Source organism: Lichenostomus cassidix, chromosome W, assembly GCF_008360975.1.
Source record: "Lichenostomus cassidix isolate B80296 chromosome W, HeHo_3.0, whole genome shotgun sequence".
NCBI classification, from domain to species: Eukaryota; Metazoa; Chordata; class Aves; order Passeriformes; family Meliphagidae; genus Lichenostomus; species Lichenostomus cassidix.
In genome coordinates, this window is record NC_139510.1 from 5,985,253 (window position 1) to 6,012,493 (window position 27,241).

The window sequence follows — 27,241 nt, forward strand, 5'->3', positions numbered from 1 at the left end:
ATCTTAATAAAGTTGTCACCTAATGTAGCCCCAGTACATGAACAGTGATATTCCTGGTCACTACTATAAAAATTAATACATATTTGTACCAATCAAACCAGTTTCATCTAGCTTTCACTGTTGATATTAGTGACTTGATCTGACTCAAATTTCTCAGCTAGCCTCACCCTGCTTTTTTCCCTTCTTACCTTCTTGCAGGTTGTAGTGATTTTCTCAGATATGTGTCCCAAGGTTATGCAGCTCTATAGCATCAGAGCTGGGCTTTGGATCCTCAGAACACAGGCAACAAAATAGAGGAGGGATGAGGGTGAAATAGCAGAGGAAAAATTACACAGAGTTGTGCACATGATCAGTCGCCACATTCAAGTATAGACTTCTACCATTCACTTTCTTTTTTTTGCTCTTACAGAAATGCTGGGTTTAGTGATTAAATTGTGATTATTAGATATAAGTAACCTCCAATATCTGGCATAGATAAGTATCTCATTTCAGTGCTACTTCTATTCTGGTTCAACCATAATATTTCACTATTTATATTATCCTCTTTCAGACCTTGATATATACACATGTGTAACTCAATTTTCTCAACCTTTAAGTACTGTTAGTATTGTTTCCCCTGTCTTTCAAACCTTTCTTCCTCTTTCCTTTCTTCTTTGATACCTCTCCCAAATTCCTTTTATACTTACACATTTGCTTAAAAGACCATTACCAAAATCAACAATTCTGTCACTAGGTCTGTTTGCTTCAATTAAAATTGTTTCTTTGAGTATTATCCTGTAAACAAATAAAACTACCAATTTTGTAAAGTGGTTACAACTTAAGAGCATTTTTTTCAAAGTTTTAACTGGGATCCCCCAGCCTCGATAGACTCAAATCTCGAGTTGTAACACTTAAATGTGTTCGAGCTCTAAAAGGAGTCTAATTACAGTGTCTTAAACTGTTATTATGACATTAAATAGTTATACCAAGCTAAGCAAGACAACTATGGGTCTTGCTCACGGATTAGCTATTCAGCCATGCAAAATTTTATGGTAAGAATTACTGGCTACTCCAGTTAAACAGACAAAATAATAAATCTCCACACAGGAAAAATAGGACTAGTGAGGCCTATATTGAATTTATGGCCCTGTTAGCAAAAACAATGCCATGTTTTCTGGCCTGCAAGGTCAGTTCTATCCCTCAATTTTGGTAATCCTTCAATCACAGGTTATTACTCTATGACTCCAACAAAGATGCTGGACACACTTCTGTGGCTCAAGGCTCCTAATCAGGACTGAGATGAGACTCTTCTTGGAGGAATTCACTTCCTCCTATCAGGTCTTGCCTCATGATAATCTGTAAAGGTCTGACAGTTCTTCATGGCACTGTATAGTCAGTACATGATCTGCTAAATGTTTATGATTAACACAAGCAAATATTACCATAGGATATGGAGCCAAGTTAAGAATTCCTGCAATTTCAGGAAACCTCTCTGATAGGCACTGATGTGTACCACTATAGCTCAAGTCTACTAACTGCTACTGAATTAGGTTCTCTGGTGGGTCGCATATCTTACTCTTTGGTCTTGCCTCAGAGTTTACCTTGTTACACTATAACTGTCAGCCCTCACTTGTGGATGGAGTTGCAGTTAAGTCTGTTGACCTGCAAAAATAAAAGCATAAATCAATAATGTTAGTATAAGTATATAAGTAGATCTAATAAACACAAAGCAAAATAACATGTAAGCCATACCACCTCCCTTACTTTTTATGGATATGATTACATTTGGTCTTGCTCTGAGTAGGAAAGAAGGGAAACTAGACTAAATAGCCTCTGTATGTAGAACTTTCAGGGAATTTCTCTGTCCCCACTCTTGGCAAACCTATGCAATCAAGGAATAGTTGAGGTTGGAAAATAACTCTAGAACTCAAAACAAGGTCAACTAGATGAGGTTGCCCAGTATGATGTCCAGTCGAATTTTGAATATCTTCTCATAGGGAGACTCTACAACCTCTCTAGCCAACCTGAGCCAGTGCTCAGTCACTCTTACAGTAAAAATGTTTTTTAGCGTTTAAATGCAATTTCTTGTATTTCAATTTGTGAATTTGTGCCAACTGATCCCTTCACCGGATACCATTGGAAAGAGTCTGGCTCCAACTTCTTTGCTGCCTCTTATCAGGTATTTGTACACATTGGTAAGATCCCACCTGAGCCTTCTATTCTCCAGGTTAAACAATCCCAGCTCTCTGAGCCTCTTATCAAATGCCAGACACTCCAATACCTTAATGAATCATTTACTGGACTCCCTCCAGTATGTACATATCCTTCTTGTGCTGGGGACCCAGGACTCCAGATGAGGTCTCTCACCAGTACTAATCAGAGGGCAGCAATAACTACCCTAAACCTGCTTGCAACACTTTTCCTAATTTAGCTCAGGATACTGTTTGCCTTGTTTGCTGCAAAGGTGCATTGCTTGTTGTCGTGGTTTGGACACTGGCCAAATGCCAGGCACCCATGACAGCTGCTCACTCCTCTCTCCCCTGCCACAGCTGGGCAGAGGAGGGAGAAAAAAAATTAACAAAGGGTTCATGAGTGAGATAAGGAACTGGGAGAAAACACTCCAAGGACAAAACAGGCTCAACTTAGAGTTGCAAAGTGAATTTATTACTAACAGAGTCAGAGGATAATGAGAAGTAAAATAAGCCCTTAAAGACACCATTTGTCCCCCCACCCCTTCCCTCCTTCCCATGGAAAATGCAGGGGGACAGGGCATGGGGGTTTTGGTCAGTTCGTCTCCAGGATCTTCTGCTACTTAGGGAGAGTAGTCCTTCCCCTGCTGCACCGTGGGGTCCCTCCCATGGGAGGCAGTTCTCCTTGAACCTCTCCAGCGTGGGTCCATCTTACGAGCAGCAGTCCTCCCTAAACTGCTGCAACGTGAGCCCCACCCACAGGCAGACAGTCCTCCCAAAACTGCTGTGGGGTGGGTTCCTTGTACACAGGTGCTGTCCTCTAAGGACAGGCTGCTCCAGCCTGGAAGCAAGGGCCCTCTCTCTCCACTGGGACTCCCACTGGACCACAGCCTCCTTCAAGCATCCACTTGCTCCAGCGTGGGCACCTCCCCCACGAGTTGCAAGTGGATCTCTGCATCCGCCATGGACCCCATGGGCTGCAGGAGGACAGCCTGCTTCTCTATGGTCTTCACCATGACCTACAGAAGAATCTTGGCTCTGGCGCCTGGAGCACCTCCTCCCCCTCCTTCTCCACTGACCTTGGTGTCTCCGTGTTGTTTTCCTTCACATGTTCTCACCTCCTCCTCCTTCTCTGGCTAGAAAGAACTCCGTGCCCATATTGTTTTTATTTCTTCTTAAATATGTCATCACAGAGGTGTAACCACCATCCATGCTGGAGAATCCCAGCCTGCTGTTCCCACTGACTTATCAAGGGTTATTCCCAGCTGCAAGGTCACTTGAGTATATTTTCAATCTCCCTCACCAGTCTTCTGCTTTTAACCCATTCCTCCCAACATTCCACTCCCTTTCTCAAGAGATAAATGCCACTGGGGCTGGAAATGTGGGATAGGGTAATTTACAGAGGCACTTAAAAAAGCATATAATAAAACTCTCCTACATATAAACATAGAATTCTGAGTAAAGTGTCCCACCCCTTTTGTCAGGGAAGGAAATCACTCAATTAGCCAGGCACCATTGATAAGTCATGTTATTGGATGTATTAAGTCCTGAAGATGTTGAATATTTTCCTCCATGACAGCTGATTCAGCAGTCATGTTGAAGCAGCACATGCCCTCTAACTCAGAACAGTGTTTATGATGTTGAAGATGGAGGTAGTTCATCAGTAATCGATATTGTAAGGCTCCTTGGTGTACAGCAGTTGCTTCCAAATTTAAGGTAACAATTGCCTTGGATGTCCCATTTAAACCTTGTGTGAGGGCACATGCCAGGTGCTCTCTATTTCCTACTTAGAAAGAATAAGAAGTTCATTACAGTAAAAACTAACTACATGCAAGTATTTACATATCGATCTAGCAGAAATGTATCCAAGGCATTTGCTCATAGTACAAGCCTACAAACCACAAAGAGGAAGGAAAACAGGAGTGTCGTCTCCTTCCAGTAATAAATACGTTGTTGCTCCAGCTCCTTCAGCTAATATTGCTCCAGGCTTAGTAGCCTGAGGAGGGGTTATTGCCCACACAGATTGAAGAGCTGTGGCTTGCACTTTTTCAGATCAAACTTCAATTCAATGTTGGATTTGTGACACCAATAACATAGTTCCAATGCTACCCCCCTAGATAAGGCATGAATAATCATCAAAGATACCTGAAATACAAGAACTCGAGAATATGATATAAACAGACAATGTAGAATAAGAGGAGAAGATGGAGTACAGAACCATACTGCATTGTCGGGGGTGTTATATGAATATTCTCATCTAAATGAATAGGTTTCAGTTCCACCACACAATCCGTTGGTGCAAACAATTCCATTTCCCCTGTGACTAATATTTTGGGAGAGACACCATCTGGAAGAATTTCAGTCCTCACTGTGTTTTGTACTGGAGGTGTACACTCATGCTATTTTGGCCTGTGATTCTTTCAGTTTCTTGCAATGTCCAAACTCCAGCTTGAATTCCTTTTTCCATAGAGGTATAATGTATAGCAGAGCCTTGTCATACCTTGGACCAAAATCCTACAGATTTTGTTCAACTTTTCATTTCAGTTGTCTGCCACAATCCCCATGAGACTATACCATGTAGAATTGTTATTTCTAATTCAAAAGAATTTCCTTGCCTGGGGGTGTATAATTGGGCAAGCTCAATCAAAGCATTTTGGCAGGCATCGGAGGCTTCTTGTTGTTGCTTGTTCTGTTGCCAAACAACTTTCTTTCTAGTCCATTTCTGCTGTTTTGGCATTCACCAGGTGAGGTGGCAGGTGGGGTGGAGGGGGAACAAGTTTTTCATGTAGGCACTAACTTTTGCCAACGACGAAACATTTCTGATGTTGTGTCCCATTTATTTCTGATCGTAGGACACCAGCTTGCACAACATCATTCTACATTTGTTTCCTCACCACCTGTGAGGTAACTTTTCTGTTTTGCTGGCTTATTTTATTCACTACCTGCACAGCTAGTTCTGAAATTAGAACCTCAATTTCCCTCAAGTTGTTTGCTAGGGTACCTATATTACCAGTAGCACTTGTGACTGCTGCTATAATCAAGGGTTTTAGTGAAACAGGTGCCCCCCTCAAAAGCTTCAGTTTGATACTTTTCATTATTGCTGCCCTGTCCAGACTAGATCCTGTCATTAGCGCATGAGCCACCCCCATCTGCCACAGGAAACTAATACCTACTTCCATTGTACACCAGTTTCTGAGGGATGACAGCAATTTGGTAGTACCTGCATATGCTGTTAAAACTGCTGCACACATCCACTGATATAGTGTGGGTGCAGCAACATCCTGCCCCTCAGGATCCCTGATATTTTGTGATTGAGCATATCCCCATTGTATGTGATCATCACTGGCTATACAGCTTAACAGAATTTTTTCACCCATTAATAAATAGATGGATGCAGGACCACTAACCCAAGCTAGCAAAATCCATGCCAGTATTCCTTCCCCGCTCTTCTGCCAATAGATCTCTAAAATTTCCCTTAAGTCTTTCAGAGTATAAGTGTGTGTGATCTGTACCCCTCTGTCCAGCAGATCCCTCTGCCCTTCCACTCGTATGAGGGGCCATGCTTCTACCAACTCTTTATGTGATAAATCTGGCTCAAACTCAATCTCTGAGTTCAAGGACCCATTCCAGATATTTCCATCCCATTCCTTGGGACTACATGAAGATTTCATAGTAAGAGCATGAACTTGGGAAATCAAAACCTTACTTTTCCCATATCTTTGTCTTTGTTTCTTAGCAATACATGCCACCAGCTGTTCTACAGTGCATTGCTGCTCATAGCACCACTCTGAATAGTAATTACTTCTTGTATGATTGTCTTTGCATCTCGCAAAGTCATGACTTCCTTTTCCAGCTCTCACTTTGCTCTGCAATACTATAACTTCATGATTGAGAGCTCCATGACTGTGGCTAGCACAGGCTTTTCCCATGAGAATTCTTCTTGTGTTTTATAAATAAAGATAAAGTTTGGATGTTATTGGAACAGTGTCTCAGAACTTGGATGGTGCAGGCCTGGCCAATCAGGCCTGGGGGAAGGCTTCTGACCAACCAATCTGGGTGACTTTTGAAAACTCTATATATATGATGAAATCAAAACAATAAAGGTCATTCCTTCTTGCCACTGAGAACTGGTACTTTCTTTACTCTGCTAGCTGCTCAACAGCGACACATGACCGGTAGCTAAGAGACATCCCAATCTCCTGCTAACTTCTGAGAAGACTTCTATGCTGCTTTCCATGGGAATCCGCACACAGCCATCTCAAGTGTCTGGGGGGTAACCACCCCCCATCATCTATTTCAGGCCATGCTTCTGGCAGAGCCATTGTCGCTAGGAAAGCAGCCAGAGGGCCCAGCACTCAGTACTGGACTATGGCAGAATGAGGGGAGTCACCATCAGGACCTCCCCATCCCTGATGTTTTGCTAGCCATGGTATTGTTGTTCCCAAATCCTGCCAACTACACCAAATGTGTGAGTCAGCACAGGCACAACCCCAAACCAGTGGCTAAAACACAAAAAGTAAGCAACACCATGACAGAGGTACCCAAATGGAGACAGTCACCATTAAACTCGATGCCAGAGGATCACCAGCCTGCTGTTCACACTGGCTTATCAAGGGTTATTCCCAGTGCAAGGGCACTTGAGCATATTTTCAATTTTCCTCACCAGTCTTCTGCTTTTAACCCATCCCTCCCAACAGACAACAAAACCGTCAAATGTATCAACCACTCCTTATGGTTTTGTATCATCTGGAAACTTGCTGAGGGTGCATTTTATCCCATTGCTCAAGTCAGTAAGGAATATATTAAACAGTATTGGCCCCAGTATAGAATCATAGAATCATAGAATGGTTTGGGTTAGAAGGGATCTTCAAAGATCATCTAGTCCAACTCCCATATCAATAGGCATGGACATTTTCACTACATCGGGTTCTTTTAGGTGATGCCTTAACAACCTAGAAATAAAACAACACACTTTCAAGACAATATTAGTATAAGAGGTAATATAAAGGCTGGTCTTTATTGGAGGCTTCCAAGGGGCAGATATGGGAAATGCCCAAAGTGCCCATCCCCGCATGGGGTGAATACAGTTTTATAAGTTAGAAAATTAGAATAATTGATAGAAATCACCAATTAGAAGCATAAGTGATGAGGTAATTCCCCTTTTTTGGTTCCATGCCTTCTTTAGCCCCCCTTTACATAGGAACTAAACTCTATTTATGAAAATGTGTCTCAAAGAGCTGGTTTCAACCTTGGTTCCCAGGAAGAACCAAGATATGATAGGGGCCTTGTACCCCCCGGGGCTTGGAGCCTCTGGAATGTGTTTTGTCTTTCTGCCTACCAGGGTAGGAAAAAGTACTGGGGCTAGCTACAAATACAATAATAGGCTACAGAGCTACAAATAAATGCGTAAAGAATATAGAGAATATATAAAAGCAAAAAAGGCAAAAATCAATTCAGCATCAAAAGCCCTGTCCAAACAAACCTTGATCACTTCCAAGGATGGGGTATCCCAGGGGTTCTAGTGTCTCACCACCCTCATGTAAAGAATTTCTTCCTTATATCCAATTGAAATCTGCCCTCCTTCAGTTTAAAACTGTTGCTTCTTATCCTGTCACAAGAGGTCCTAGCAAAATGTTTTCTCAGCCTTTCTCATAAATTCCCTTTATGTCTTGGAAGGCTGCCATAAGGTCTCCCTGGAGCCTTCTCTTCTGCAGGCTGAACAAGCATAACTGTCTCAGCCTTTCTTCAGAGGAGAGGTGTTCCAGCCCTATGATCAATTTCATGGCCCTCCTCTGTACCCACTCTAACAAACAGGTACATGTCTTTCTTGTACTGAGGACCCCAGAGCTGGACATAGTATTCCAGGTAAAATTTCACAAGAGTAGAATAGAGGGAGAGGATCACCTCCCTTGATAATACTTCTTTTGATTCAGCCCATGATTGGCTTTCTGGGCTGAAAGGGTATATTGCTGGCTCATGTCCAATTTTTTGTTCACCAGTATCTCCAAGTCCTTCTCTGCAGGGCTTGTCTCAATCCATTTGGCCCCCATTTTAGAATCATACAATCATTAAGGTTGAAAAAGACCTCCAAGATCATCAAGTCCAACTGTCACCCTAGCACCACCACCATTTTCCCCACTAAACAATGTCTTCAAGTGCCATATCCACACATTTTTTGAACACTTCCAGGGATGGTGACTCAACCACTTCTCTGGGCAGCCTGTTCCAATGTTTGACAACCCTTTCCATGAAGGAATTTTTCTAAATATCTAATCTAAACCTTCCCTGGTGCAACTTGAGGCCGTTTCCTCTCATCCTATCACTTGTTACATAGGAGAAGAAACTGACATCCACCTCCCTTCAGGTAGTTGCAGAGAGTGATAAGGTCCTTCCTGAGCCTCCCTTTCTCCAGACTAAACAACCCCAGTTCTCTCAGTCACTCCTCATAAAACTTGTGTTCCAGACACTTCACCAGCTCTGTTGCCCTTCCCTGGACATGCTCCATCACGTCAATGTCTTTCCTGTAGTGAGGCGCCCAATACTAAACACAATGTTTTGGGTGCAGCCTCACCAGTGCTGAGCACAGGGAGACAATCACTTCCCTAGTCCTACTGGCCACATTATTGCTGATACAGTCCAGGATGCCATTGGCCTTCTTGGCCACCTGGGCACATTGCTGGCTCATGTTTAGCTGACTGTTGACCAGCATCCCCAGGTCCTTTTCTGACAGGCAGCTTTTCAGCCACTCTTCCCCAAGCCTGTAGTGTAGCATGGGGTTCTTGTGACCCATTTTGTACTGATATTGGTGATTGTCCCAACCCAGATACAGGGCCCTGCACTTGGCCTTGTTGAACTTCATGAGGGTCACATGGGCCCACTCCTCAAGCCTGTCAAGGTCCCTCTGGATGGCATCCCTTCCCTCTAGTGAATTAACTGCACAACACAGCTTGGTGTCACCTGCAAACTTGCTGAGGGTGCACTTGATCCCACTATCTATGTCATTGATGATGATATTAAATAGTATAGGTCTCAGTACAGACCCTTGAGGGTTTTCACTTGGAATTTTTCCATTGACAGAAACTCTTTGGACAACGCCATCTAGCCAATTCCTTATCCATCTGACAGTCCATCTATCAAACCTATATTTCTCCAATTTAGAGGCACGAATGTTGTGGGTGACTGTATCAAAGGCCTTACAGAAGTCTAGTTAGATGACATCCATGGCTCTTTCCTTGCCCACTTGTGCAGTCACTCCCTCATATAAGGCCACTATAGTTTTCAAGCCCTTTTTCCTAGTCACTTTTTCCAGTCACTGAGAACTTCATCTGACTGCTATGACTTTTCAATTATGATGAAGAGTGACTTAGCAATTACATCAGCCAATTCCCGCTGGACCCTGGCATGCATCTTGTTGGGTCCCATGGACTTGAGTATGTTCAGGTTCCTCAGGTGGTCTTGAACCCGATTTTCTCCTAAAAAGGGAGAGATTTCATTCCCCCAGTCCCTGCCTAGAGGTGCTGGGACTTGAGAGATATCAGAAGAGAGATTACTTTTGAAAACTGAGGCAAAAAAAATTGTTGAGTACATCAGCCTTCTCCATGATGGTTGTCACCAGTTCTCCTGTCTTATTTATTTTCAGGGGTACATTTTCTTTAATCTTCCTTTTCTGGCCAACTTACCTGTAAAAGCCCTTCTTATTATTCTTCAAATACCTTTCCAAATTCAGATCCAACTGCACCTTAGCTTTCCTGGTCCCATGCCTACACATCTGGGCAGCATCCCTATTTTCTTCCCCATGATACATGTCCCTGGTTCCACTGCCTATGGATTTCCTTCTTACACTTTGGTTTGACCAGGAGGTCCTTACTCAGACATGCTGGTGTTTTGCTGTCCTTGCCTGATTTCTTACATATGGGAATCAATAGTTCTTGTGCTCTAAGAAAACTGCCCTTAAAAGAGCTGTCAGCTCTGTTAGGGTCCTTTGGCCATGAGGACAGTTTCCCAGGAGGCCACATCCACTAATTCCCTAAGCAACTGAAAGTTTGCTCCCCTAAAATTCAGGGTCTTGACTCTACTCTTCATCTGGCCCATATCCCTCAAGATTATTAATTCTACCCACGGCATGATCACTGCAGCCCAGGCTGCCACCAGGCTTGGCCTCTCTAATTAGTTCGTCTCTCTTGGTGAGCAACAGGTACAGTAACACTTTTCCTCTGGTCAGGCTGTCTATCATCTGGATTAAGGAATTATACTTGACACACACCAAGAGTCTACTAGACTGCTTACATCTTGCTGTACTGCTTTTCCAGCAGATGTCAGAGTGATTGAAGTCTCCCCATATGATCAGAGCCTGGGAGTATGATGCTTCCTATAGCTGAAGTAAGAAAAACAATATGAACCCCCAGGGTTCACCACTCATGACTGGCCTCCATCTGGATTTCATGCTGCTGATCACAACCCTTTGAGTCTGGCAATTCACTCATTTTTCTGCACACTTAGCTTGTTCCTACCTCATTAGTTTGTCTGTGAGGCTTTTATGGGAGACATAACCTTAATTGATTACTCAGTTATTTGCCCCTGTAAGGAGAGGTGTGGGAAACATGAATCCATTTATATGTTAGGGAGTAGTTATGGCAAGCTGCTTCCTGCAGGAATGGGGAACCTGCGCACAAATAACAGCTAGCCAGCCAGACCCCAGCCCTACAGTATCCAAGCAAGGCAGACCCAGAGATCATAGCCAGGTTCAAACAAGAGCTCAGATCATTAGGGAAGTTTGTGGTGATGAGGCCCTTAGGGTCTTGAGTGTGGGGTCACCAAGGCATTGGCTATGCAAATGTTAAATGGCAGTTTTAAATCAGTACTTAATCTGTCACTATTCCTTAAAGCTACTAATATCAAAGGTAATTTTCCAGCCCATCATTTTGAGTCTTGTTCTACAGTTTTCTTTAGACTATTTTTACAAGTCTGATTCATTATTTCTATTATTCTGGATGATTGTGGGTGGTAGGATGTATACAGTCTTTGTGTAACTCCCAGGTTACTCACTAGGGCTTGAGCTATTTCACTTAATAAAGTCCCTCCTTTTCTGATCCCTTCTCTGTGGGTGTTCCATATCTACAGATAATTTCCTTAAATGGATGTTTTACAGTTACAGAGGCTATGTTCCTTTTTGAGGAAAAAGTTTCAACCCATCCTGAAAAGATACATCTGATGTCAAGGTGTCATGTTTAACCCAACTGGCAGCTAAGCAACACACAGTTACTCCCTGTTGTGGTTTGACCCTGGCCAAATGCCAGGCACCCATGACATCTGCTCTCTCATCTCTCTCCTGCTGTAGCTGTGCAGAGGAGAGGGGAAAAACTTACACACACACAGGGCTCATGAGCTGAGATAAGGAACCAGGGGAAGACACACTGAGAAAAGGGAAAAACAGGCTGAAACTTAAAGTTGCAAAGTGATTTATTGCGAACCTAACTCTAAACAGTCAGAGGAGGTAAATGAGACGTAAAAATAAGCTCTTAAGACACCGTTTCTCCGCTCACCCCCCTCCCTCCTTCCAACCAACAGCATGGGGGGGGGCAGGGTAAGGGGGTTTTTCTTTGGTCAGTCTATCACTGAAATTTCTTCCACTGCTCAGGGAGAGGAGTCCTCTACGTAGCCAGGGGATCCCTCCCATGGGACACAGTCCTCTTCGAACTTCTCTGGCATGGGTCCAAATCTCATGAGCAGCACCTGCCCGAATCTGCTGCAACGAGTCCCTCGTCCACGGGGTACAGACCTCCAAGCTGAAGCCAGGCTGTTTCCGTCTCGGGAGCCAGGCCTTTCTCTCCACTGGGACTCCCACTGGATCACAGCTTCCTCCAGGCATCCACCCGCTCCTCTGGCATAGGCACCTCTCCACGGGCTGTGGGTGAATCTCTGCAAACCCCTGTAGACTCCATGGGTTGCAGGAGGACCACCTGCTTCCCCCATGGTCTTCACCATGGCCAGCAGAGGGTTTTCAGCTCTGGCGCCTGGAGCACCTCCTCCCCCACCTTCTCCACTGACCTTGGCATCTCCATGTTGTTTTCCCTCACATATTCTCACCTCCTCCTCTGGCTAAAAAGAAGTGTGTGCTCACATTGTTTTGATTTTTTCTTAAATATGTTATCACAGAGGCATAACTAACATCTCTAATTGACCCAAGCTTGGCCAGCGCCATGTCCATCATCTTCAGAGCCATCAGAGATTGGCTCTGCTGGACATGGTGAAAAACTTCCAGAACCTTCACACAGGACACACAGGAGCCATCTTTGTGCCCCTCCCTACCCACTAGCAAAAACTGGGCTAAGCAAAACCAACTCATGAACACAGGGGTGCGTTTTCTCCCAACTCTTTAGACACTTCTTCAGGCCTACCACAACAGCTTTGGAAGGGTTTAAATTTCCCCTAGATGCTAAAGATACCTTGCTGATGTTCTGGGCTAAGCAAAATCAACACACTCCCTCACTCCCCCCCACAGTGGGAGGGGGAGAGAATTGGAAGGGTAAAAGTGTGAAAACTCATAGGTTGACGTTAATTGGTAAAAGATATGCAGAAATCAGGCACTATAGGTAAACACAGATACATGTTAAGGCAAGTAGCCAAACTTAGGGCGTGGAAGTATATAACCAATAGTATTGTATGATTACAGAATATGCATGAGTTAGTTAACTACACTATAAAATTGTATGCTGTAAATGAATAAACTGAAGCTTGTGGTAAATTCATATTGGATTGTCAAGCCTCCGTTTCTCGGCAAATGGTGACCCCCGACGTGATACGAACAAGGGTCCTGCTCCCCATCTGGCTGGACCTGTTGGGGAACAGCGTGGCTACGGCCGAGAATCCAGGCATCTGGCTCCGAAACACCCCGGAGGGTCAAAGCAGTGGGCGCACGTACAGGACGACCGTTATCAGGACGGGATCTGGACACTGCCGGACTTGTGAGGTGAAAATCTCGCACCAGACAGGAAAAGTGGCCGGAAACCTCTGAGGGTGAATGTGAGTGCGCAAAGAGGCAAGCCACTTTTGATCTGTTTTACTGCTTTGTAGAAAAGCGGAGGATTAAGGTTAAGGACATAAAGAGTAATTTAATGGCGTTGACAGCATGGGGGTTGGCTAAAGGTTGTTTTATTGACCCTAACAGCATTTTTGACCGTGATGAATGGCAGAAAGTAGAGATAAGGTGAGAGACGCTATGTGTGACGATGAGAAACTGGGGAAAAAAAGCTTGGCAAACCATGGAGTAAAGTCCTAGCTTGCTTACAACATCCTGCAGAGCTGGAACTGGCAAGGGTGGCACAGAAATTTGCGGTTGCAGAGAGCGGAGAGAAACTTGAGAGTTGCCGTGCTGCTTCTACCATGCAGCTATTAACTTCAGCAGCCGCGGCGCAGCAGCAGGGGAAGCCCCCCCCGCCAGGGGGAAGGGAGAAGCGTAGCTCTCTATCGCTCCATTGCCGCACAAACAAACCGTGGAAAAAGAACGACAGTTTCTGCCAGATCAGAGCCACCACCCGCAAAGCCGAAACGCACCGTAATAGCAGCAAAAGCTCAGAGCAGCTGCGCCGCCCAGAAACAGCCCCGCCGCGCGCCGTTCAAACTCTGCAACCCAAGAGCGAAACGGAAGTTACTCCGACCTCGGTTTCCTGTCAACTGAAGCAGAAGGCGGAAGTCGCAGAAGGCACCCCGATGGGCGGTGCCGCTGGCTGTCCACGCCCCTTTCACCGCCTCCTGCTCACTGAAACCATCACTAACACCGAGACTGGGACTGCCCCGCTGCGAATGATGCCAGCTGTCTTGCATGGGAGAGAGGAGATTTATGTGCTTTTGTAGTTTGACAAGCTTTAAGATAGCTAGTTCCCCAAGACTTAGTCCCGTTCGCAAGATTCTTTGATATCTGGCCGATTTGTCTAAAAATACCATTTATTTGACACAGAACATAACAAACATACAAACATAGAACAGATTGACACACATAGACACACAATGAATACATAATTGCAACACTATGGTAGCTAAAAATGCAATTATGGGGTAAAACCTTGCTTGAACTATAAAGATAGTTAAAAATGCAAGAAATGCTTGCTTGAACGATAATGCAAGTTAAGAAATGCTTGCTTGAGCTAGCTGAAATGCAAGTTAAGAAAGGTACCTATAAGTTAGCCGGAATAATACAATTTAGGAAACTCAATGATCTCACCAAATCCAGTTTTTGGAGCTGGAGATACATCAGTGTCCTCACTCAATCCCTCGGGAAGTAACCACAAAGTTTGCGTCCAAACTCAGGGGAGAAAGCTTTTACTTCACGTTCCATGTTCCATGTAGAAAGCTTCTGATTTTACTGAGTTTTTCGTGGTGTTTTATAGGGAAAAGAGTGTGTATTTGCGGTCACCTGAAAATTCTTCACATTCTCTCAGTGTCTCGCTCTGAGTTCCAGACGCCAGCACTGATAGTCAGGATTAAGCCATTGACTTAATCTGAGCTATCGATCTTGGCTAGCAATCAGGGAGAGAGAGAGAAGGGGGGGGGTGTCTGTCCTGCCACACCAGCAAACACTAACTGTGCTACGAGAGATTATTTTCAAAGCTCCAAAAATCAATTCATAACTGTATTTTCAAAGTACCCTGTTAATTGGTGCAACTAAGTTATAATTTAAACTTGTTTCCAGCTTTTACTAATGAGAACCCATTGTAACAACATAATTGTCCTGATGAACCTTAGTTACTAAAACCTTAAAGAAAAGCTAAAATTCCTTGCTAAAGCAATTTTAAAGGTGTTTATCCTAAGTATATTCTAACAAAGTTAATTTTTGAACTATTTCCTCAAAGCATCATTCATCATTAGGTGCATAATATATTAGCTTTTAAACCAACTCAGTGTTTTAAGCAAATTCAGTAAACCCTTTTTAAAATAAAGTGAATATTAACTAAACAAAATATAAAGCTAGAGCCATTACCCTTAAATCCTTATATCAAAACATCAAATGATTTACAAAAATTATTAAATGCAATTAACTGTGTAAAACTCACCCTAGGCTTTACCCCATGTAAGTTATTTGCAGAAACATCCAAAACTACCACACTAAATTTAAAGAAATATTTTTATTTATAAGTGTTGTTTGGGGCAGTTTTTATGTGTGTGTGAGTGTGTCTGTGTGTGTGGGTGTGACAGTGCTGTGACAAACATACTATAAATGTCGTTTGGCTTCTAAAGCATTTTTAAATTTGTGGACCAGGCCTATAAGTGAAATTATACTGGATAATTTGGGCTACCTGTTGAGTGCCATTAAAATTAAGCTCAATTAATACCTTGATAAGCTTACCTAAGACAAAAACTAAGCAGAGTCAAAAGAATAAAAGCACCACAAATTATATTAAATTTTAAATTTTGTCAAGTTCAAACACTATTAAAGTTAAATGAATTTTGATTTTATTACAGGTATATTATGTTGTCTGTTATTTGACATTTCATTAAGCTTAAATTCAATTAACACCAAGTTCAACTGTTACTCAATATTTGTTGTTTTAAGTTCCATTAATTTTAAATTCTATTAAGTTTGAATTCAATTATAGTTAAGTTTCTTAAGTGTTGCTCAATTTACTATTTATTAATTTTTAAGTTTTAGTAATTTTATGTCCCATTAAGTTCTATTAAGATTGAGTTCTGTTCACTTCCAGTGGCATTAACTTTGAGTTTTGACAAGTTTGTTTTTGCTATGTTGTGTTCATTTGAAGAACACAAGTTTTTGCTGCCAAAGCCTTGAACAAAAACTGAATTTTGTTACAGTGTTGCCTAAAGATAGTGTTTGTGTGTATGTGTGAATATTGCAGGCCTGCTGAAAGTGTTGTTTGCTTTTAAGTGTTTTAATGTGTAGATGAAACCTGTAACTGCTGAGAGTGTGGTTTTTGATTTTGAGAGTTTTGATGTGTGAATGAAACCTAAGAGCAAAGTTCTACTGAATAGTTAAGTTACCTGTTAAATGCCTTTAGCTAAGCATAAATTCTGTTAAAATTAAGTATTATTAGATGTAAATTTTGATAAGTTTTAAATTCTGTTAAGGTTAAAATTCTGTTAAGTTTTAAATTCTGTTAGAGTTAAGTTGTTAAAGTGATATCAACTTTGAATTCCGTTATAGTTAAGTCCTATTTGTTAGTTTTAAATCAAATTTATTAAGATCAAGCTTTATTTTAAGTTTTAAAATTGTTAGTTTATATTGTTGTTCACAAAAGCCTTGCAGTTTCATCTTCCTTGGTTAAGGTCAGATGATAGGGTCCACTGATTTCAAATATTTCACCTCACCTTATATAATTATCTACCAAAGTGGTAACATGATAAAACACTCTCCTTATTGGTATTAATCAAAGCTTGTTTATAAGATGCTCTAAGAAAACCCTCCCAGTTAAGGCCTGGGGCTCTGGCCAAGCCTTAGTCCTGACTGGTTGGGAAATATGCCACCAAACCCAGGTGTTTCTGCATCAAAAATGTCATCGAGTCACCTTGACTCGCTGATTTGGACTTGTGAAAGCTGAGCCCTCTTCCAGGTAAACTTGGAATCCTTGCCCGGGAAAGGTTCTCCAAGCCCTGCCTGTGGAATGAGGTTCCCCAGCAATTGCAGTCCCTGGGAGATAGCAGAGTAGTTAAATAATTGAGGATATATTTTCTTAAATAAGCTTATTGTTTCATTCCATGTATTGTTACACCTTTGTGTCATTTTCATCTTCTTATAGAAAGAAACACATCTTGCCAAAAACAAAACAGGGGGAGTATAACCCCTCAAGCAATTAGACAATGCAATACTTATGCTAAAATTTTATGTATAGAAAAATGTAATTTCGCTTTTTAGAACAGTTATTGTTACTGTACTGATGATTCTAGATGTGTTGTTAAGGTCATTATGTGAATTCATCAACCTTAGCTTGCCTAATCTCTGTTGTTGTAGCATAGATTCCAGTGCAGCACAAAACAAATTTGTGGGATACTCTAGCCAACTTGACAGAGCAAAACATAATTTGTCTCCCTCTTTCATCACCATACAATCCCAGCATGCTACCAGATGAATGGTTTCTACTTGTTGTGGACTTAAAGGACTGTTTTTTCACCATTGGACTACATCCAGATGACATGCAGCGTTTTGCTTTTACGCTGCCCTCAATTAACCGTGAGGCACCTGCACAGCGTTTTGAATGGACTGTATTACCACAGGGAATGCGGAACTCACCGACACTTTGTCAACTCTATGTGGATGCTGCTCTCAGGCCTCTCCGGATGGCCTGGCCAGAAGTAATCATCTATCACTACATGGATGATATATTACTGGCACAGAGCGCACCTTTTACCGCAGATCAGTTACATACCCTGACTAATCACTTGCGTGCTCAGGGCCTTACAATCGCCCCTGAAAAGGTACAGAACACATCACCATGGCGATATTTGGGATGGACTATAACAGACCATCAGGTTCGTCCTCAAAAACTGCAAATTCACACAAACATCCAAACCCTACATGATGCTCAAAAACTGATGGGTGACTTACAATGGCTTCGTCCTGTCATTGGTATTCCTAATGAACTGTTGAATGTCCTGCGGCCTCTACTGAAAGGCACTGAGCCAGCTACAAAAGTCACCCTCTCTACAGCACAGCAGGCGGCGATCCAGACTATCTCAGAACGTGTTGTACAAAATCATACATCGCGTCGTCTACTTGATGTGCCACTAAATATCATTGTGCTAACTGGCCCTCAATACCTTTTGGGTGCCATCACTCAGCATAAAAAGAAAACGGGGGAAAATACCCCAACCACAAATGAGGATTACAATGTTTTGGTGCTGGAATGGTTAGCACCACCCCTTCAACCACGAAAAACGATTCAGGAAAACATAATTACAATGGCAAATCTTATCAAATGTGGCCGCCAAAGGATAAGGGAGATCCAAGGAACATCGCCAGGGGAAATACAAGTACCACTGAAGCTGGATGACCTGAACTGGTACTTACAAAATTCTATGGAACTTCAGGCAGCGTTGCTGGAAGAGGGAACCCTCATCAGTATCCAACCTCTCCAGCCTTCTACGCTGGCATGGATGTCTAATCACCGATGGCTAATAAAGCCATTGCGGTCATCCTCTCCGCTTTCAGGAGCAGTGACTGTTTATACAGATGCTGGCAAACGCTCCCGTAAAGCTGCTGCGACGTGGATGGAGGAGAAGCAATGGCGACACAAAATTATTCCTGCAACATCGGAGGACTCTTTACAAACCTTGGAACTATCAGCAGTGGTCTGGGTCTTTACCAACTGGATAGACCAACCTGTTAACATCGTCACAGATTCTCTCTATGTCGCAGACATTGCTAACAGAATTGAGGAAGCAATGGTTAAGGATGTGTAAAAACGCCGACTAGCGGAACTATTGATGGTGCTTAAACGCACCATTGGCCAAAGGACTGACCCATATGCCGTGTTGCATATAAGAAGTCATCAGTGGTCAGAGGGCCTTGGAGAAGGCAATGCCAGAGCGGACCGATTGGTAGCGGTGGCGGAAGCTCCAGTATCTTCCTTTGAGAGGGCCCGCCACGCACATATGAACTTTCATCAAAATGCAAGGGGTCTCCATAAGGGTTTTGGAATTCCACTGGCAGAAGCCAGGGCCATAGTGTGGGCCTGCCCTATTTGTAGTTTTCATAACCAGGGTGTTGGTTTGGATATGGAAGTGAACCCCAAGGGGTTACAAGCTAATGAGTTATGGCAGATGGATGTAACACATTTCCCTGAATTTGGTAGATTAAAATATGTCCATGTTTGCATTGACACATACAGCCACATGATATGGGCAACACTACAGCCCGGTGAAAAAGGCCGGGATGTTATAAGGCACCTTACTAGTTGCTTTGCCGTATTGGGCAAACCCAAAGCTATCAAAACAGACAATGGACCAGCTTATTGTAGTGCCTTGGTGAAAAAATACATGCAACTTTGGGATATAAAACATACTACAGGAATTCCTCACTCCCCAACGGGGCAGGCAATGGTAGAACGAGCAAATGCAACAATAAAGGGTTACCTGGCAAAACATAAGGAGGTCTCAGATAGTAGAGAAAGGCTTTCTAAAACCCTGTTTGTACTAAATCATCTGTGTATATTTGGAGATCAGGATTTACCACCTATCTTAATTCATCACAAGGGAGTGGCACAGCCACCGGTACCACGCATGAAGGTCCTATATAAGGACCCCAAAACAGGCATCTGGGAGGGTCCAGTAGAGGTCATATATTCTGGCAGAGGTTATTTTTGTGTATCTTCCTCCACAAGCCCCCTTTGGGTTCCTAGCCGCTGGGTGAAGCCTGCACTTGATCAACCTGGCACGGCTACAGGTGCCCCCGATACCGCCGATCGATGAAACACCACGACTGATTCGGCTTCTACATTGTGCTCTTGATCCTATCTTGCGGCGAGCTGGGGTTCCAGTCGAGCGTTGGCAGACTTTATTAGAATTAAGAGATATTATAAATAGATTAGGCTCTGTACCCCCTTACCTGAATAGATACCCTTGTAGAAATTGTGCTAAGCTGTGGTGTCAGGCATGGTTACTTATTAAGTGTGGTATTTGTAAGAAACGGTGGTGGGTCCATCAAGAAGTGTATAATACTTGTTGTTTGGCTTGCATTAATACACGCATAACTCAAATTGACTTTGCACATAACAGGCTGCAACAAGCTTTAGCCGCATTTACAGGGCTGCCTGATTGGCAAGGTTTGCAATTATTTGAATCTGAAGAGCAAAAAGTTATAGCCTGGTTACGTTGGGAGGCCCAAAATGCAGTAAATTGGGCAACATCAAACTCTGGGTCTCAAATTTTGAGAGCAGTGTGCACCGATCGGGCTTTGGAAAGGATCCCAAAGTATTGGGTTATCAGAGAACATGAATGGGAACGCACTAAAAGGCGTTTTGCTCCTGTACATACTGTGCATGTTAGGGGTTGTTCTGGCAGATGCTACCGATGCAAACGCCAATAATCCTCTCCATTCAATTGAGCCCAGGAAAAATTTGTGGGTCACCTGGGCAAATCAAACACATACTAGTGCTTTTTGCCTTGCGCTTGCATCAGCCACTAACCCTTTTCGCACATGCTTACTTGGTATCCCAGGCTTTGATAATACTAGCTTCGCACGGTTTTCAACTAACAACTGCTCACGAGCTGCCAATGTTAGCCATTGTACTGCTCTCTTGTTGTCGGGTCTTAATACCTCATTGCCATGGGATCCTCAGGAGTTGGATCTCTTGGGGAGCCGAGCTCTTAATGCAAGTGGCAATGAAACAGGCTGCATAACTTTTGGTAGCCCCATAGTGATTCCTAACAGCACCTGGTTGACTCCCCATATGGCAGAATATGCTAACATCTCTGCCCAATGTGGTCCACATGGAAGTTATGGCCGGGGCAGTGGTTATATACAAATTTGGGCCAATAAAAGTGCCCTTGCCCTTCCATCAGGTGTATTTCTCATTTGTGGAGACTGTGCATGGCAGGGAGTTCCAAAAGGTGCTTATGGGGGACCATGTTATTTGGGCAAACTCACTTTACTTGCCATGAATAAAACCACTGCAGCCAATTTAATGCGGTCCAGAAAGAGACGCAGTCTTACTTTAGATGCAAACTGCAATGATGAAGTAAGCCTATGGAATAAACCGTCTTGGGTTTTTGATGGCCTATTCGGAATTCCATGGGGTGACTGGGGTATAACAGGATGGCTTTGCTATATCTTGCAAGTAGGATTAGTGATTTTACTTGTCCTTGTTGGCATAGCTGTTATTCTACCTTGTGCTTTGCAATGTTTGAAAAAATCATTATCACAGACAGTGAATCAGCTTTGGCTCGCACAAACGCGTAAAGAAAACAGGGGAATTGTGGAAAGCTGGCTTCTAGAGAAGGGACATGCAGATGTAGATAGATTGCTTCTTAACAATAGCCATATTCAGCCAACTATTAATTAGAGACCTGCGTCCAATCAGCGATCTAAGGTCACCACAACTTTCTGCAACATAGGAGTCGTGGGGGCCGTCAAGAATGCGTTAATTGGTAAAAGATATGCAGAAATCAGGCACTATAGGTAAACATAGATACATGTTAAGGCAAGTAGCCAAACTTAGGGCGTGGAAGTATATAACCAATAGTATTGTATGATTACAGAATATGCATGAGTTAGTTAACTACACTATAAAATTGTATGCTGTAAATGAATAAACTGAAGCTTGTGGTAAATTCATATTGGATTGTCAAGCCTCCGTTTCTCGGCAGGTTGAGATAAAGTGAATTTAATAATTTTAAAAAGGAAATGGAGAAAAAACACAAAGAAAGAGCATCGTCTCCCCCCCCTCCACCACCACCAAGAAAAACAAATGATGCAAAAGAAAACAACTGCTCAATGTCCAGCCAGTCCCTGAGCAACAGCAACCCTTGCCAACTTCACCCACTCTGTTTTATTGCTGAACACAGCATCATATGGTATGGAATTTCTCTTTGGTCAGTTGGAATCAGCTGTCCTGACTGTGACCCCTCCCAAGTTTTTGTGCACCCCCAGCCTCCTCATTGGTGGGGTGGTGTGAGAAGCAGAAAAGGCCTTGACTGTGTGCAAGCACTGCTCAGCAATAACAAAAACATTGCTGTGTTATCAACACTGTTTTCCTCACAAATTCAAAACCTAGCCCCATATTAGTTACTACAAAGAAATTTACCTCTATCCCAGCCAAACCTGTGCACAGGGAGATACTGATATTCTCCTTTAGTTCCTGGAAGTTTATCTGTATAATCCATCTGCAGTATTTGCCAGGTTCCAAGGCTTCTCTGATGCAATGGAGGTGGCATTTCAGTTTTATTAGTTTGTTTTTGTATCATTACAGTTTGCTTTTGTATCATGCACTGTATTGGTTTGAAAACAAACCAGTGGGAGATCACAAGTCAAGATTGAAATTAAAAATAAGTGAAATAATACAAGGAAAAAGCACTGACAAAGTCAGATACAACCTAACACCCTGTTAGGGTGGTAGTAGCAGTCCAACTGAAGTAGTCCAGTTGAAGCAGTGATCCTGTGAAGGTCTAGTCTCCAGCTGAAGACCCAGTGGTAGCTCTCATCCTCTGGGAACCCAGTAGACAGGGCTAGCTCAGGCAGTTCCAAGGCCAGGTTATATCCAGGTGGGAACACCTGGTTCCTCCCTCCTGGGCAGAGCATCCCACAATGGGATGAAATAAGTCCATGAGTCACACGGTCGGTCCCTGATGGCCCATTGCCTGTCATCCGGAGTGGGTCATTAGCAGGTGATAGCAGCTAACGGCCCACAGCTGGTGGTAATAGAATACTTAACTACATCTATATTGCAACCTAGGACATGCACTTTTAAATTATGTGCTCAATTTTGTGGCTAAATATAAATTCCTTGAACTAGAGTGCCCTATACTCCTTCATGTAACATATTTTGACAGTCTTAGATACTTTTTTTTCTTTCAGATAATGCTGGTATCCATGTTTGCTTTTTTTTTTTTTTACCTGTTTCCTGGTTTAAACTGCATCAATTATTCTGAGTTGACTGATTTATCTGATCCCCAAACTGTTTCTCAATATTGTTTTCAGTCTCATGTGCTTTAACATGCTTATATATTTTTCCCACTATCTCTCTGAGCTTGTAAAATAAATCTCTGGTTTTCTTCCATCACTATTGGTCTTCCATTGCCTGATTTCCATCCCCCTTTCTCCCAGTCATAAGTCTAGTATTTTATTCCATTATTCACATAATCATTGTTGATAGAGATAATGGGCTCTGTTTAAAGGATTGGTGTATTTTAATAACTTCTATAGTAACCTATACTTCTGCTGTTTGAGATAATCTTTTGTTATGGGTTGACCCTGGCCAGCAACTAAGTACCCACAGAGCCACTCAGCCCCCACTCAATAAGGTGGGTGAGAGAATAAGAACAGAAAAAGCAAGAAAACTTATGGGTCCAGATAAAGAGAGTTTAATAAGTGAAGAAAATAGAAATAGAACGAGTGATGTAAATGCAAATCATTCACCACCTCCCACAAGTAGAATGATGCCCAGCCAGGCTCTAAGCAGCAGTCACCTTAGAACACAACCCCTGCCCCTCCTTCTCCTGTCTTCTGCTACCCCAGCTTTATTGCTGAGCATGATGTAATATAATATGGAATCTCCCTTTGGTCAGTTTGGGTCTGCTGTTTTGGCCATGTCCTCTCCCAAACTTTTGTTTATCCCCAGCCTACTCTGGGGGAGGGGGGCGGGATGAAGAAAGCCTTGACACTGTGTTAGCACTGTTCAGAAATAGCCAAAATGTTGGTGTGTTATCAACAATGTAACATTGGTGTGCTATCAACAATGTTTTGGTCACAAATCCAAAACACAGCATCATGCAGGCTGGTATGAAGAAAATTTACTCCATTCCAGCCTAACCCAGTACATCCTTTCTCCAGTTTTCCTACTATTTATTCTCCCATTCTATTAACAGCAACATATTGGACTAATCTTTTTCCTTGTTCATATCTAGCATTTTTGTCACTGAACCACACCTTTAGTTTATTACTATGTTCATTTAAAGGACATGCACATCAATATCTAGTTTTTCTTTCCCGAGCAACTGCTCTTTGTTCATAACTAGGATCTACCCCTTGTTCAGATCTGGTTATAGTAACAGTCATACAGTACTCCATCCCTGCCACCATCCCCAGTTCATTAATATTAACTTGATAAATCAGTGTGGTGGGTTAACCTTGGCCAGCAGTCAGATACCCATCTAGCTGCTCACTCAGCCCCCTTCCTCAACAGGATGAGGGAGAAAATAGGAAAAAGTAAAGACAGGGACTTCACTTACCAGTTACCATCATGGGCAAAGCAGGCTCAACTTGGGGAAAATGTATTTAATATAATTTAATTTCATTTATTACCCATTAAAATAGATTTGGATAGTGAGAAACAAAAACAAAAAAAAATTTAAAACAACACCTCCCCCCTCCCACCTTCCCCCAGGTTTAATTTCACTCATTCATTCCCAACTCTTCTACCCCCCTGAGCAGCACATGAGGTATGGAGGGGTTACAGTCAGTATATGACAGTTTTTCTCTGCCAGTCCATCCTCCTCACACTTTTTCCCTGCTCCAGATCGGTTCCTCTCAACAGGCTACAGTCCATCAGGAAAAAATCTCCTCCAGTATGGACTCTTCCACAGACTATAGTCCTGTCAGAAAAATCTGCTCCAGCATGTTTTTTCCACAGGCTGCAATTCCTTATAGAAATATCCAACTGCTCCAGTGTGGGGTCCTCCACAGGCTGCAGTATGAATCTCTGCTCTGGGGAATACCTGCTCCAGTGTGGTTTCTTTCACAGGCTGGAGAGGAATCTCTGCTTCAGCTCCTGGAGCACATCTTCCCCTTCCTTTTCCTTCTCTGACCTTGGTGTTTGCACTACTGTTTCTCACTTTTTTCCCCGTCTCCTCTGCCTGTCTGGCATTTTTGTCCTTTCTTAAATATGTTTTCACAGAGGCACTACCAGCTTTGGTGATTGGCTCAGCTTTGATTGGTGGTGGGTCCATTGTTGACATGAATGAAATTAACTGTGCCTGGCAGAAGGCAAATCCTAGTTTCTCCTCACAGAGGCCACCCCTGAAGCCTCCTCACTACAAAAATCTTGCCACAGACACCTAATACAATTGGATTACATCTGGACTGTCAAGGGTGAAAGCCTTTAAGACTGTTATAGCCCAGACTGCTGCTAAACAGTCTTTCTTACAGCCAGATAATTTCTGTTCTGCCCTCTGAAGAGGATACGCTTTTTATTTTTGCAATGGTACTGCTCCCATGGAATCAATCAGAGCTTTTTTAAGCAACTTCTTTCAGTTTAGTTAAAACATCAGGTTCCTTGATCCAGTTCCATTCCTGATTCTTTTGCATTAATTTCCATAACGGTCTCTTGATACCAGCAAGGTTTTCTTTTTCCCCAATTGCAATACCTGAGTAGTTTACCCAGTGTTGCCCTAATTGGGCCTTATTCAAATTTACTTTAAATCCTGTTTGGTCTGTTAATCTTAAAACTCAGATACTTGTCTCTTACACTTCTGTAGCTCCAATCATTAGAATTTTATCTGCATAATGTTTATTCATTGTAAAACCCCTGCAGTGCCTAAATAAAGGTATATCATTTGTCTCTAAATGTGAAATCAAATCTCCAAACTGATTCTTCAGTAAGTCAGATGGCAATGAAACAGATCTATAATTGAAAACCACTAGTTATTTTCTTGCAAATTAGCAATAATATCAGATATGCATGCCACAATAGCAGCCATTCTCAGGATGAACTTATATATCTTACAGTAGCCTACCATCACTCTCCAGGATTTTTATCAGCCTTTTAAACAGGCCATAATGGAGAATTATACTGTCAGGCTCCTGAGGACATTAATAGGTTTTAATGGTCCTGACCAGCCTTACTCGGGCCCTCTACATTCTCTGCTTGGGAGCCCCAGTTCAGCTCAGTCTTGGGCCTTCAGTCCTGTATGCCATAAGAGTACTGGACTCCAGCTCAGACACAGCTGTGCTTTGCCATGAACCTGGACCCTGACCTGCAACCTGATTTCCTAGTCTGACCTTGGTCTTGCCTCATCACTATGGACCTACACGGTGATCACTGTCTGACTGGTTACTCTCATCAGTCATGCAGATTGACTTCCTGGCTTGATCTTGGACTTGCCTCATCACCATGAACTTTCTGGACTCTTAGTTGAACCTTTTTACCATCCCTGGGTCTACACTGCTCACCTTGCTCAGGTACTGTGAGGTCTCTGGCCAGCAAGGCTCCTGCCCTGCTGGCCTTGTTATGGCATTTGACTCCTCATCCCTCAGGGAGCAAATGTCCCTCACATATGTCCCTGACATATGTGTTTATAATTTCTCACAAAACACCTTGTTCTAAGCATCCCTTAATGATCTTTCCCAGAGCAAGCCTAGCTTTTTTAGGATATGGATATTGTATAAGGGAGACAAACTGAGGGTCCAATTGTTTCAACTTGATAATTTTTTTCCACACTGTAGGACTTTTTTCTGCCATTATCCTGGGACCTGTTGTTTCCAGAATTCTTTATCTATTTCAGTTACAGTTTGTACATCTTCTCTTGAATCTTTATATCAGCCTTTCCCTGCTTCTGTTATTCCTTTACATTTCTAAAAAATATCACTATAAAAATTAAGATTCCATGTTCCATTATCCAGTCAATTCCTAAAATAAGAGGTTATTTGCTATTATTTGCACCCTCATACTTGATATCAACAGCTCACTGCCCTGTTATTAGATTCATAATATAATATTTAAGGCCTTTACCTTCCTTTTTGTTGAAAGAGGCTGCCTTCATATTTTCTTGTTAAATACTTTAAGACAAGTTTTAGACAAAGTGATTCATGCTCCTGTGTCCAGGAAAACACTGTGTTTTTTTTCTACTTCATATAAAATATTGGAGTTGTTACCCCCCCCAGAATTCTACTGTATTCAGCACACAGGTACCCTATTCATATGGGTAATCCTGGGCCCAAAGCAGACTGCCCTATTGTTAGTTTTCATCAATTGGGAGTAGGGCAGTGGAGCTTGAGCACTGAGGTATACTGCTGCTATTGCTCTGCTTTTCAGCTGTTGTATCACTCTTTTTAGCTTATCACATCTTTTTTCCTAATCCATTTTGTCATATTTTTTCCTGAATCATTTAACACTTTCCACAGCCTTATACAGATTTGGTCCATTTCTTCTGATTTACAAATCTTATTGTCACGATTTCCTGCACGTTTCTCTTATCCTTATTTCTCTGCAACCTCTTCTCTGTCCATCTTCACAGTTACTCTAAGTCCCTGTTTTTTCTTGATCCATGTAAGAATTTTTTCCCTTTTCTCTTAAACCTAGTCCCTGATACTTCTTAACACACTCTGTTATTTCTATCTATTGATTCCAGGTAGGTTCTCCTGCATTTTGCTGTATGGACAGTTGTTGTGAATTGCAGGGGTGCATTTGGGCAGT